Source organism: Chaetodon trifascialis, chromosome 21 (assembly GCF_039877785.1).
Source record: "Chaetodon trifascialis isolate fChaTrf1 chromosome 21, fChaTrf1.hap1, whole genome shotgun sequence".
NCBI classification, from domain to species: Eukaryota; Metazoa; Chordata; class Actinopteri; order Chaetodontiformes; family Chaetodontidae; genus Chaetodon; species Chaetodon trifascialis.
Window position 1 is genome coordinate 7,608,749 of NC_092076.1, and position 12,624 is coordinate 7,621,372.

The window sequence follows — 12,624 nt, forward strand, 5'->3', positions numbered from 1 at the left end:
GATGGGTAGATGTGTAATGATGCTTTCAAATCGGACCACGTGGCTTCCTGAAATGTAGCTCCAGTCAGCAGTAAGGTTACTGCTAACTTAACTTAATGAAATACTAAAGCTCTAAGGTGCTAGCTAATTTGTTTTGAGAAAAGTGCTTCCTCTTTATTGCTTTATTTCAGGTTAATTTTCTGGGATGATGTAACTCACAAATTCACTTTTTTGTTTTTTGTTTTTTACTAAGATGCCAGGATCACCACTCTCTGATCTGTAAGCTAAATATTATAAGTCTGTAAGCTAAATATGGAGCTCCAGCTAGCAGAAGATTAGCTTAGCGTAAAGATGGGAAGCAGGGGAAGCGGCTATCCTGGCTCTGTCTAAAGTTCAAAAATATACCTGTCAGCATCTTTAGAGCTGATTTGTTTCATTAATACAGAAACAGAAATGTATAAAGTTGAGATTTTATGGACAGTTAGATGCCATCACTACAGTGTTTTTCTTTGTGGCTAGCGGCCTTGTTGTCACTAAGCTAACTGCGCCTTGGCTGTAGTGCTAGCTTTAGAGACCTCAGAGTGCTAACAATTTTGTCATCAAACTCTCAACAGGTAAACAAATAAAAACATATTTCCAACAATACTGAACCTTTAAGATGCAGAATATGACTTGTTTTGTAACACTGGACGCCTTTTATTTCAGTTATTTAGCTATTTTACTTTAGCATTTTGCACTGGTTTCAAAGAAGAGGCATATGGTACAATCATGAGCGGTTAGTGTATATTTGGTTCATTGTCAATCACAGCGAGACACACCAGCTGTGGCTCTGCTCACAGGACTGTTCTCTGCTGAACTGGGCAGAAATATGAAATGTAAAAGGGTCCTATTTGTTTACTCGCTGTCTTGGCGAGCAGGTGGTGTGAAAACAGCAAACATGAATATTCATACTGAGTCTAAAAAAAAAAAAACTGGTTTAAAAAAAAAAACAGTGTGGGTTTTATAAAACAGTGATGATGGTTTGATTGATCTGGCGGGTGTTTAAATCAGTCCAGTGTACACATGATTATCCAGCATGGAGACGTAATGAGGAAATGTTGAAAGGAAGAACAATAAGACCAACAGCTGCAGAGGCACGAGTTGTCGGGGATAATCCACAGCAGGTTACAGCGTGTTATACAAGCTTCATTATGACTGGCATCAATGTTGAAGCTGTACCCATGACACGCTGCACATGTCAAAGCATCAAATCTGCCGACGTGGATTCCCTCGCATCCACATTTGTGCAGAATTCACGCGCACAAAGCAGGCCGACAGGTTACAAACGTCCACAAAGGAAGCTTGGCTATAATTAGCTGATTGCATCCTCCCGAATCAGCTCATCAGTTTAAAGCCTCTTTCACTACTTCATGTGTTTTTTCATCCCAACACAAGTTCCACTTTGCATTCTAGTGCGTTTGGGTGGATCCGCTCAGTGGGAGCTCAGGCCACCGCTCATGTGAACAATACTGTGCTGTTCAGTCACGGCCAGATTCTCCCATCTCTCAGAGCAGTGCAAAGAGGGAACTCATTAAGTCGCTGTGCAGCCTTTCAGCCAACCACAGAGGGCTGTTTTACGGTTTGCACCTGCTCTTCTGCCAGCTACATTTTTAATGAGGGAAAATTGCTACATCTTTCTCAGGTAAATGGCTCCTCAGGTCCTTTGGTTCTTAAGATTAGCACAGAATGAGGTGAAAATATGAGCGATCATTAGCCTTATTGGTGCTCACAAATTAATTTATTTTAGGACAGTGATAAATGCAATAATTAGATTACAGAGAGCGGTTCTTCAGTGTGCCTAAATATACCTCCTCAATATTCATGAAGGAATACAGTGAGTGAAAGAAGAAAGAGAAAACAACTTGAATGTTTTATACACTGTACATGTATAAGCTTCTGGGCTGCAACTAATGATTATTCCCATTATTTATTGATCTAGGGATTGTTTAAATGATAAAATCTGCAGCCATGCCAGTGTCTCTGTGAGGCTTTGCTTACAATGCTTTGAGAATAATGCTCATGTCAGTTTGTGTTGCTCACAATGACAGTTGTTTAGCAGGTTAAATGATTGTCATGTTCGCTTTCTAGGTTTAGCATGTTAGCATGCTAACATTTGCAGTAAGCCGAAAGTACAGCTGAGGCTAATAGGAATGTCATTATTTTTGGAAGTATTTTGTGGCAAACCAAAGTATTTAACAAACCTGATGATGGCACAAGATAAAGAGTTAAAGTAGTTATTACAATTCATCTGAGGACATGAATGTTTGTACTGTTTCACAGCAATCCTTCCTATAGATGCTGAGACATTTGCCATTGTAAGGATGTTAGCATGCTGATGTTAGCATTTAGCTTTCAGCCCCTTAGTCTTGTTTCAATTATATAATGTCAAAAAATAGTGGAAAAAGCTTATTGAAAGTCCTAGAGCCTAAAATGATGGCAGTCCAAAATACAAAGACTTTCAATTTACAATGATATGAGAGAAAAAAGCAGCAAATCCTCATGTTTAATCATTTGCAATCAAAGACTGTTTTGCCCTCAAAATTATTAATTTTCTGTTGATTGACACAAACTTCAGCTGCAGTGACATGCAAGATATTTATATGGAAGCACATATAGGACAGCGAGCATATTGGATTAACCGGATGAGCTCTAAAACTAATAAGCAACCTGATGCTTCATCCAGCAATAGAGCAGAGTCATTTATTCCACGCTGCCGTGAATGAGATGATGGCGATGGCCCGGTCACTGATCCTACATCAACACAGCTCCTCTGTGAGAGCTCTTAGATAAATGCTAGACCAGGGTTCACTTTGTTTTTCTGCTGAACATGATGCTGTTGCATCCTAAGTGACACTGAGCTCCTTTACTTAGCTCAAAGACACGCTGCCAGCTGTGGGTTTTTCTGCTCCTGTCATCAACCTCAGCCATTTATTAGCCTCCCACAGGATTTATGCTCCAGCACTAACAGCCATGGTAATTACGGATATGAAAAATTAGAAAAATTAGAGTAAGAGGACAGTATGCAATTGTAGAAAATATGATAATGAGGCCGATTTCCAATTAAAAGTGAATGTCAGTGCGGGGGTTGAAATTAGAATGGGAGAAACAATAACAGTTAAATGAGCTAATACTTATCTGTTTTTCTTCTGCTGTGTGAAGCTGAAGATCACACTAACAAATCAACTATCCGTTGAAATCTTCTTGTTGCACACTAATGAGATCAAAATGGCAGAAATGGTGGAAAGAGGCGCTTTCTTATCCTGTTGTCATTACCATGCATGTCTTTTACTGGAGGTAAATGTCGGGGGGATTCGCTGCGAGTGTTTGGTCTACTCAGATACGATTCACAGTGGAAACGGAGAAGAAAGGAGATCCTGTTGGCTTCCCAACACACGCGTGGGTGACTCCTAATTGAGTGGAGAGGCTGTTTTGTGTTGTTGCTCCTGTGGAAAAGCTCTACTCCTTCGAAAGCAATTTATGCTTTGCTAAGACGAAAACACTGGGAGAAGCTCAACGGCCGCCTTGAACAGCAGGAAGGGTTTTTCATAAGCAAAGCCGTGTTCCACAGCTTGTCCAAATATACAAAATCCCTTCCCTTTTTCTGTGGCAGAGTACGAGGAAGCTACTTCTTGTGATAGGACAGTCTATGTAAATTAATGTGTTTCATAATGGAGTCTGGCTGCACCTACTACATCAGTGTATTAACACACACACCACCACCAATGACAGCCTGAATTCCATCTTTTTTAGCCGTTAGCTTCTCTGTGCATTGCTGAAATGTCGGGCTGAATAATTAGCTGTTCCAAGGTTCTTCTTCTGGCTCTATTGTTCATGCATTATTTATAGTGGCATCTGCCTGAGAGTTGTCTCTGTACTGGTGAAGCTCCTCTATGCCTTGCTGCAGGCGGAGCAATAAATGCTGCCACTCTGCTTGTGTGTCTGTCTTCATTCAAGGCTGGCATGGCAGCACACCCAACACCCAGTCAATGATCGAGCTTTTAGACAAACTACCAGAGCTATATGATCGCTTACTATGACTCGAAAATAGGAACTGATAGAACTGAATTGGGTTTTTATTAATTGCAAGAACCTCATTTTCCTCCGACACTGTGGTTGTTCACCTCCAGGGTCCATAAGGACAAGAAACAAAAAAATGTTGGCATTAACAATTCATGACATAAAAGTAAAAGAATTTAAAAACAACAGTAAGAGTCAGTAGCCATGCTAGCAGCACTGGGCTGCATTTAGGCAGCTAATGTTAACATGAGCATGCTAACATGTTCATAATTGCATTGTTAACACGCCAATGTTCAGCCATGTTCACCTTCTTAGTTAAGCATGTTAGCATGCTAATATTTGCAATATATTTGACCTGATGAATGCACTAGATGTAAAGTTCTTCAGAGTTATTGCAGTTCATCCTGTGGAGGGCATGAATATTAATCTCAATTGCTCCAATATTTTAGGTAGAGATATTTCACTAAAAACCCAAACCATAAAATTTCAACCTCATGGTGGTGCTTCAGAAAAAAAGTCAGGGATCATCAAAGTTGGTAGACTTCATCCTCTGGGCTCTATGAATGTCTGCACAAAATTTCATGGCAATTAAAGCAACAGCTGTAGAGATATTAATTCTCTGGTCCAAAGTGATGGACCAGCTGAGTAACCAACGTGACCATGCCCATGATGCTAAAAAGCAAAAGCAGGCCTATAAAATACAGAAAAAGTCAAATGAAAAAATTAATTAAAATAAAATTCTGGTCCAAAAAGACATTGTTCATAAAGACGCATGCTGTTTATATTTGTAAAATAGAGTGTTTGATGTGAGTGGTAATAGGCTCTTATCATCAGATAATTTGCTTTAGGGATAACTGAACCCTCCAGGCATTCCCAATAAGCCAGATTGGGTATATTTTTTGATGTATATTTAATGTGATTCATATCACTTTGGTATCAAGAGAAAACCCTTCTTGGCATTCATGTTAAGATTAAGATTCACTGAAACGGGCTGAAGCCCCTCCCTTAGAAATTCCTTTTATTGGCTGGTAAGATAAAATATGATATATATCACTTCAGACATAAGGAATGGCTGATAAGAAATCCACCTGTATTTATTGTCACCTGGAAATTCATCTGACACCCGACAACAATGGCACCCCTATCTGTTTATCTGCAATGACCTTTATTATTATTACTCACAGACACAAGGCATAAACCTCAGTTTACCCTTCGCTGGGCAAACACTTAAGATCAGGCTTCACCTGCTGAAATCACTCTCCAGTCAGGGTGCAGGCGTGGGACCTGTTATTTGAGTGGAAATTATTAAACCGGAAAAAAAAAATCCCTGCAAACATCTCTGTGCATATATTAGGCAGTTGTAAATATATTTAGGCTGCAGGAAAACGTTGTCCTGAATATATTCAGGTCTGCCTCAGGTGTTTTTGATAGGGGCCACCATCATTGTTATGAGTTGTCCACAACTGAGCTGCACCAAACACATGGTCCGAGCAAACACAGCCATGTCTCTTACGTTCAGGGACAAAAGGTGTAATAATGAAAGGTGGTCAGGTTCAACCTGGCATTGATAGATTCTTCGCTTTAGGCCAGAAATCACTCACTGTTGAAACAGCAGGGCAGGTACTGTACAATTAGGCCAGGCAGGCACAAAAGCTGTGAGGACATGCTCTTGCCTGCGGAGAATCAGCCTCTTTTACTGTCTTCTGTATGTTTGATTTGAGTGTCGGACGCGATGAGTGCCTGTACCCCTTTAGCTCGACTGTCCCAGAGCTGCATATGGAGGAGCAGGGAGAGCTGAGCCTCCTCTCTGTATTAACTGTCACAGCAAGAGGGAGGTGTCAAGGACATGTTTGGAAGGGACTGTGATCCTGTCTGTGTACAAGCTGTATTTAGCACGTGTGGCTTGTGGTGGATATATGTGTTTGTGTGCGTGGGAGAGAGACAGAGACTGTTAATTTGTCGACTTGGCACGGTAATGGATACACTCTACAAAGTCATATTGAAATGACCTTAATCAAGAAAATCGTATAGAAGGGATAGGGCGCAGAGCTAAAGCGCTAATAGCTTTTTCTCAGTTGAAAGAACTCGACAGAATCTCATTTATGCGTGATGTAGTCCTTCCTAAAGCCATAATGTGACATCTCAATGTGGCTCCCTGTTTTACTGTAATATCCCACTGCCACAGCGGGATATTAGCATTATCAGCAGCCACAACAACCCAATTTGTTCACATTGCCATGGCAGACAGGGGGAATTAAATGCAATCAGCCAGCTAGCATATTTAACTTAGCTACCCCCTGCGAGCTGTCTCATGCAGATCCCTGCGGCATTTCAACTGGGATGGTTATCATCATTATCTTCTCTTAACCATGCCGCTGGTTTCTAAACTCGTGTGTCTGACAGTTGTAAAAGAGCTTCAATGGACTTGTCGTTGGAGTCTAATTAATTTAAACAGCGGGCGTAGCTGTTAAATTTTGGAAAGAGCAAATACGATGATAATCACAGGCACAGATACTAGATGGTGATAAAATGACATTGTAATCACAATTTTTGGAGGTTTGCTGAGCACACATGCTGACAGATCACTACAGCACGCTCAAATGGTCACACAGCTGCTCAGCACAACTGAAATCTTCACACAGGTTTTTAGCTGCTGCAGATCAGATCAGTCCAGTTGAAGTCGCTCATTTTGCATTTATTATTGTCAACACATGCTAAGAAAAGACCAAAACTAACAATGTGTTGCTCTGCCTCTCAATATGTCCCAACTTTCCTACCCTGTTTCTGGCACTCAGCCTCGAACTCGTCGGTTTCTACTGAAGACATAAATCTTCAAAAACACAAGTTGCACATATACACATATTGTTTCATGTTTTAAAAAGGCTCAGAAATTTCCCTAAAACAGCCAGGCACTGTAGTTTTCAACCAAATCTTACTCAAACAGGAGTGAAGCATTTCTTGGGGACTTTTTTCAATGTTTTTTATGGCAGCAGAACAATTTGTGTTAGCCTTGTTCCAGACCTCTGAATCACTGTCCACATCTTTGATTGAAGCGGGTGCAGTGTTGTGCCCAAACAATTAACTAATCAGAGCTTTGTAGGCTGGATTACAGTTAGCTAGGCGTCGAGGGACATCCACACAAAATAGCAACAGAAAGATGCATACAGGCGTGGATGAGCTGTGGAGGTTGTCGTAAGTCGATTTACGGCCGTCATATTGGCATATTTATTTGTCATGACTGAAACAAACTGTTAAAACTCATTTGCAAGGCGAGGGCAGCATTTCTCTCTCGCCTCCGTCGGCTATATGCAACACAAGCGTGTATGATACGGTAGCAAATATGAATAGACAGTCAGACAAAACTGATTTAGAACCAAAACCCTGAAAACATGATATAAAAAATGACATCTTTGTCCAAATGATAAAACAGTGAGGCTCATTATGTGTGCAGTTTTTGGGATACTACTACTACGACCACCAATAAAAATGATAATGATGAGCATAGGAGCAAGTCAGGATACAAAACATTGTATTAGTTGTACTTTTTTTCATAAGAAGATTTGAATCTGCTTTCGAAATGTCTGTTTAAGCCCTGAAAAATTCCAAATCAGTCACAACTCTGTCATCACCAATTCAAGAAGATAGCTTGTATTTTAAGTAGTAAAACCTGCAAAGCTTGTTTTTTTTTTTTCTCCAGGGCACTAAAGTCAGTTTGTTAGAGTCTATTGGAGTGGAATTTATTTTCTAAGCCTCCACCACATTCAATATTGATTTAAATTTCCTGCAGTGGATAAGTATGCCTACACCAAACAAGATTTAAGCTCATTCATCTATTTATGTATGCTGATAACTTTTTGTGTTCGCAGATCAATACTGATGAGTCTAGCTACTACAAAGTGAAAATAGCACACTGCCATCAGATATTTTTGTTTCTGTGGAGCCACATGGTTCAGCTTGTCTCATTATGTTTTTTTTTTTTTTTTTCTGTGCTGCTATTGTATGCAGAAGCAGCATGGCTCAGCACAGCAATGACGGCCCTGCATAAGCTGCGCGCTCCCTGGGGCATCTGTGTGGAGCTCAACCTGAAGGCTCGCCTCTTCTCTCTCTGCTTCTTTGTTTTGCATACGGGGAGGTGGGAGCGATAACATGCTGCAGAGACTCCAGGGTTCTGCTTGGCTCAGCAGCGGGGTCCAACAGGATCCATTTTTCTGCATCCTCGCCATCCTCCTCCTCTCCAATTACTGCATCTCTCAGAGCATGCAATGCCTTGATTCAACTGTGGAGTCTGCTAGAGCAAAGTGAGCCTGGCCACTGTTTGATGTGTCACTTCATCAGTGATTTTGGAGACCACTGCTAAAAGGCTCCTGAGAACGGGAAAGGTTCATTTTCTGTGATGCAACTTCCTGAAATGTGGTCTTATTAGCCACAGGGAGCAGCTGAGAAGAAAAAAAAAACGCTTGTCAGAAGGTCTTAATGTTTTAAGATCCTTGTTTCAGGTTGAAAAGAGCCTCTTTTATGTTAACTACGCACACGCCAGCCTGTGACTTGATAGAAAGTGTCATTGCCAGTTAGTGAAATCATCTGCATTCCCAGGAAAGATCCAAACTCCCCAGTCAGCCTGATTGTTTCTGCATTTCAGCACAGTGCAAATGTCTCAGATGGATGCACGCTTGACAGCTGGCTACTTCGTGGCGAGAAAGACGTGCCCTTCAGTGTGCAGAGACGGCTGCAGACTGTGCTCCGTACTGTACTGCATTGCAGGCAGGCGTCTTACCTTGTGAAACAACATGTGTCCTTCGCCTGCAGGCCCCCGAGCACTCCGGCTCAGATGATCAATTTGATCCAGCTCCGTGTTGCTGGGCTGCGACTTAATCCCATAATGCCCTGGTGTTTTGTTGCAATCGAGACACCCCCATTTTTTTCTGTGGGTTTTGTATTTTATCTATAGGGCGTGATGAAAAATCTCTTGCTTCTTTCATATACATGGCATGTAATCACCTCAAACACTGTGTAATACAATCATTGATCACGTCAGCGTCTGTCAGAGCGAATACGGTGGAGAAATCTCAGACCTGTCATGGTTTGATAAGAGCAAACTGAGGAATTATTCCTTTATACAGGCATTGGAACACATTGGTATGTGGAATCAGAGGAGATGTGAAAATATGTCCTTAGCTGTTTCTGTGGGTTTCCTGCCTGATGTTCAACTGAAAATACAATGTTTCGCCACTCTAAAGCCAGTGGGTTCAGGCCGAAAGACACACAGCATCATTTTGGAACACTCTAATGCATTTCTAAGTGGTTCAATCTGTGGTGGGTCTGCGCCATTAGTGTCTCTCCCATTTCTCCGTCGTTTTCAAAGACGGCGGGGTACAAACAGAGTGAGACATTACCTCCACCACTCAGGCCCCAGCATGCTGAATCGGGGCGCCATAATGACACGGTAAAGGCGAGATGCACTCCCGCTGCTCCCTGGTAACTACAGAGACACAGAGGGTGGAATGTAGATTCACGACAGCCTCCGCCTGTGTGCCCTTTGCAGCGATTTAAAGTAGGCATGGAGAGGTAGCTAATTCGGCTACATTAATCAAGCACAGCACATTACTGTGCAAATGACGGGTGGGTGGGGGTGGAGAGGTGACGAGCTGGCAACGTCCTGCCAGTCACAGAAGCAGCCACACCTCAGTGATCCGATAGGATGACACCGCCCTGGCCCAGAGCGGAGCAATCAGCTGTGGGGAGCCTCTCGCGGGCCTTCGTTCATTACAGACATGACCCGGCTCACCAACCATCCATCAGCCCATGTTTATCCAGTCACTGCCAGAGCACATGACTTCATGAAGCGAGATAAATGACAACTGGAAGAAATGCAAAATGTCCAGATCATCATTTAACCTCTAGCTCATATCGTGCTGCTTAAGTGATGTCTTCACCGCAAATATCATCTTCAGAATATCAATAAGGATTTGAAGCTTGCAGTTTTTTTTTATTGCCCTGAGAGGGAGGGCTTTCATTTGAAAAGCAGAGCTTCTGAGCTAAAAACTCCTGAAATGTGTGTGTCTGCATGAGCCAGAGTTCAGCAACATGAAGACAGAAACAACACTAGAGGAATCTGCCTAGACATCTGCAGCTTTTCATCTGAGAGACGACATCTTGTCTAAGAATATTAGGGCTTTGTGTATGATCACTTTTGCTCATGTTGTGCCAAGTTGTTGCTAAAAGTCAAACACCATCAGATTTTGCACATGGAGTTCATCCACCGTCTAAATAAGGTTCAAGAGTTCAAGCAGTTTATGTTAAAAGTGTCATAGTATCGTATAGTGTCAAGTATTAAGTTAAATAAAAAAACAAAACAAAACAGAATTTAGATTCTACAGCTCACAGTTAAAGAGTGAGCTGTTACAAATGGCCACATGTTGGCGCTACTAAATCTGGATCCACTCCAAAAAATGAATCACATGTTTGGCCTTTCATTGAAATCTGCTCACGTTTGCTGTTCATGTTTTAATCCACATTATGTGTCTTTTGTAGCTCATATTACACCTGAAAATGAGCCAGAATGGCTGAACTGGCACTTGTGTCCCTGTAACTGATAACTGTATAAATGCTTTAGCTGGTTAGCTTAGCTTTGTGCTAAGCTAAGCTAACCAGCTGCCTGCAGCTTCGTATTTGCTGCACATTACTGCACAGGCATTAGAGTGGTGTCAATCATCTCGTCCAACGCTCCACCAGGAAGAGAATAATTGCATTCCCCAAAATGTCAAACTACTCCTTTAAGGCATGATAATCTATTCATATTCAAGAGGGTGTTTGGAGACATTAGCTGTAGATAAGGAATCAGTCAAGAAAAAAAGATCTCTCTGAATTGGATTAGGAAATATGATGTTCTGCAAGAGCAATTTATGATCATATCAGCTGTAGATGATCATTATCGGATATATAATAGTGTGTGCACATGCTCTGTGTGTGCGTATGCAGGTGTTGAATTCTTTGACATCCGCCTTGGTTTGATTTCAGGTGTTTCCTCCATTTCCTGCACATTCTGTGCGTGTGTTGAAGTTTAGGGTCGGGTTTGTGAGGCTCAGTATCCTTCAGGACCCAGACTGTACCGATCCTGTCACATTACAGGGACAGATGAGCTGCACTGACGGAGCGAGCGGGCTGCATGCACGTGATGGATCATTGCAGCAGGGCGAGGAGATGCAGATTTCCGCCGTGACATTTCTTTTACTGTGCGAGCATTTCTCCGGCAAGCTGAAGTGAGGTCGCGCTCTCAGCTCCAGCACCGGGAGCCCAGAAGCTTCTCTTCAACATTTCTTATAGCTTTCTTTCTTTAAAATCATCTTGGAGATGGATAGTCCTTTCAGTTTTAGATTGCCACTTAGTTTGTATTCCATGTCAGAGGTGTGAGGGATGCAGGGTGTCGTCTGTGAATTACACTTGACCTCTAACATGTAAGCAGTGGATAAACATGTAAACGTTACAGATGGCTCTGCACCATTATCCAGATTCCATTTACACAATATTGAGTATCTGCTGATACTGATACTAATCCAGTTCTCATTTTTTCTAAACTGTTTGTGAGCCGTAATCAACCAAATCATGATGCATGTATTTTAAGATACTTAAATCCCACACGTGAATGTTTATAACGTGACACAGATGACTCAGAGCTCGTTAAGACATCAGGCAGATGTTCGGGCCCCGCACATCAGCTGTGAAACTTTTCACCAAAGCATTTTCCCAAGGACAGATGTAAGACCACCAGCTCTGAGAAGAAACGTCTGTTTGTAGTGAGATGTTTTCAGATGCAGAGCTGCAGACGTGAGACTCACTTGGGACTGGAACGCCTGAAGACCTGACAGGAGAACTAAAGCCCAAAGCTGAGGAGACTTGACTTGGTAACCCGTAAATATTCAAATATGCACACAGTTTTGCCTTTTGGAGCTCTGCCAAACTGTCATAAATAATTGATAACATCACCAGGATGCGTGCAACGTCTCTATAACCTCCAAAATTATTCTCAACTTTTTGTTTTTGTGAAGTATTTAAGACTATTCTTTTGTTTTCATTTGTCTGTTGCATTAATTATTAGGAATAACCTCTTTTTTATGCCATCTGCCCATGGAGGAGGAGGCGGCTGCCTACTGAGTGAGGAATTTGTGATGAGAATATCTAATAAAATTTTATTGTATAAATGCTCCAACTAATGGTAAATGAACTGCTGAAAAGACTGAACATAACTGTCACCGGTTGGTAACGCCTCCTGCGTCTTGTAAACACACCTCATCGTCCTCCGAGTGAAATCTAACTATTAAAACTGAAGGTGAACCTTGTTAGTTAAGTCGAATCAGGCGCAATATGCCTGTGTGGGCACTCTGCTAATTATTATTAATTAACCACGCCTGTGTGCCCAACAGTTGGTCATTCATCAAAATAAATCCCAAGATTTTCTCAACCTATTAGCTTTGCTTTGTTGCCTTCTGGAGGGAGTTTCTCGCTGCGATCCAATCACCAATGGTTAGGTTTAGGCACAAAAACCTTGTTTAGGGTGGGTTTTATGATGGTAATCTGAACCACTTCACACTG

General features: G+C 41.8%; 3 protein-coding genes across 4 annotated transcripts in view; 1 reads left to right on the forward strand and 2 right to left on the reverse strand.

The window, feature by feature from the left end:
• anapc16 (anaphase promoting complex subunit 16) overlaps window positions 1–5,529 on the reverse strand; it is a 29,467-nt gene extending 23,938 nt beyond the window's left edge. The window contains exon 1 of the mRNA XM_070991072.1: window positions 5,519–5,529. The gene's annotated coding sequence lies outside the window, so the exon portion shown is untranslated. The remainder of the gene's footprint in view (window positions 1–5,518) is intronic.
• sar1aa (secretion associated, Ras related GTPase 1Aa) overlaps window positions 1–12,624 on the reverse strand; it is a 239,404-nt gene that overhangs the window by 191,795 nt on the left and 34,985 nt on the right. The gene's annotated exons all lie outside the window — the stretch shown is intronic.
• Window positions 1–12,624, forward strand: part of LOC139349979 (testican-2-like) — a 43,119-nt gene that overhangs the window by 3,951 nt on the left and 26,544 nt on the right. The gene's annotated exons all lie outside the window — the stretch shown is intronic.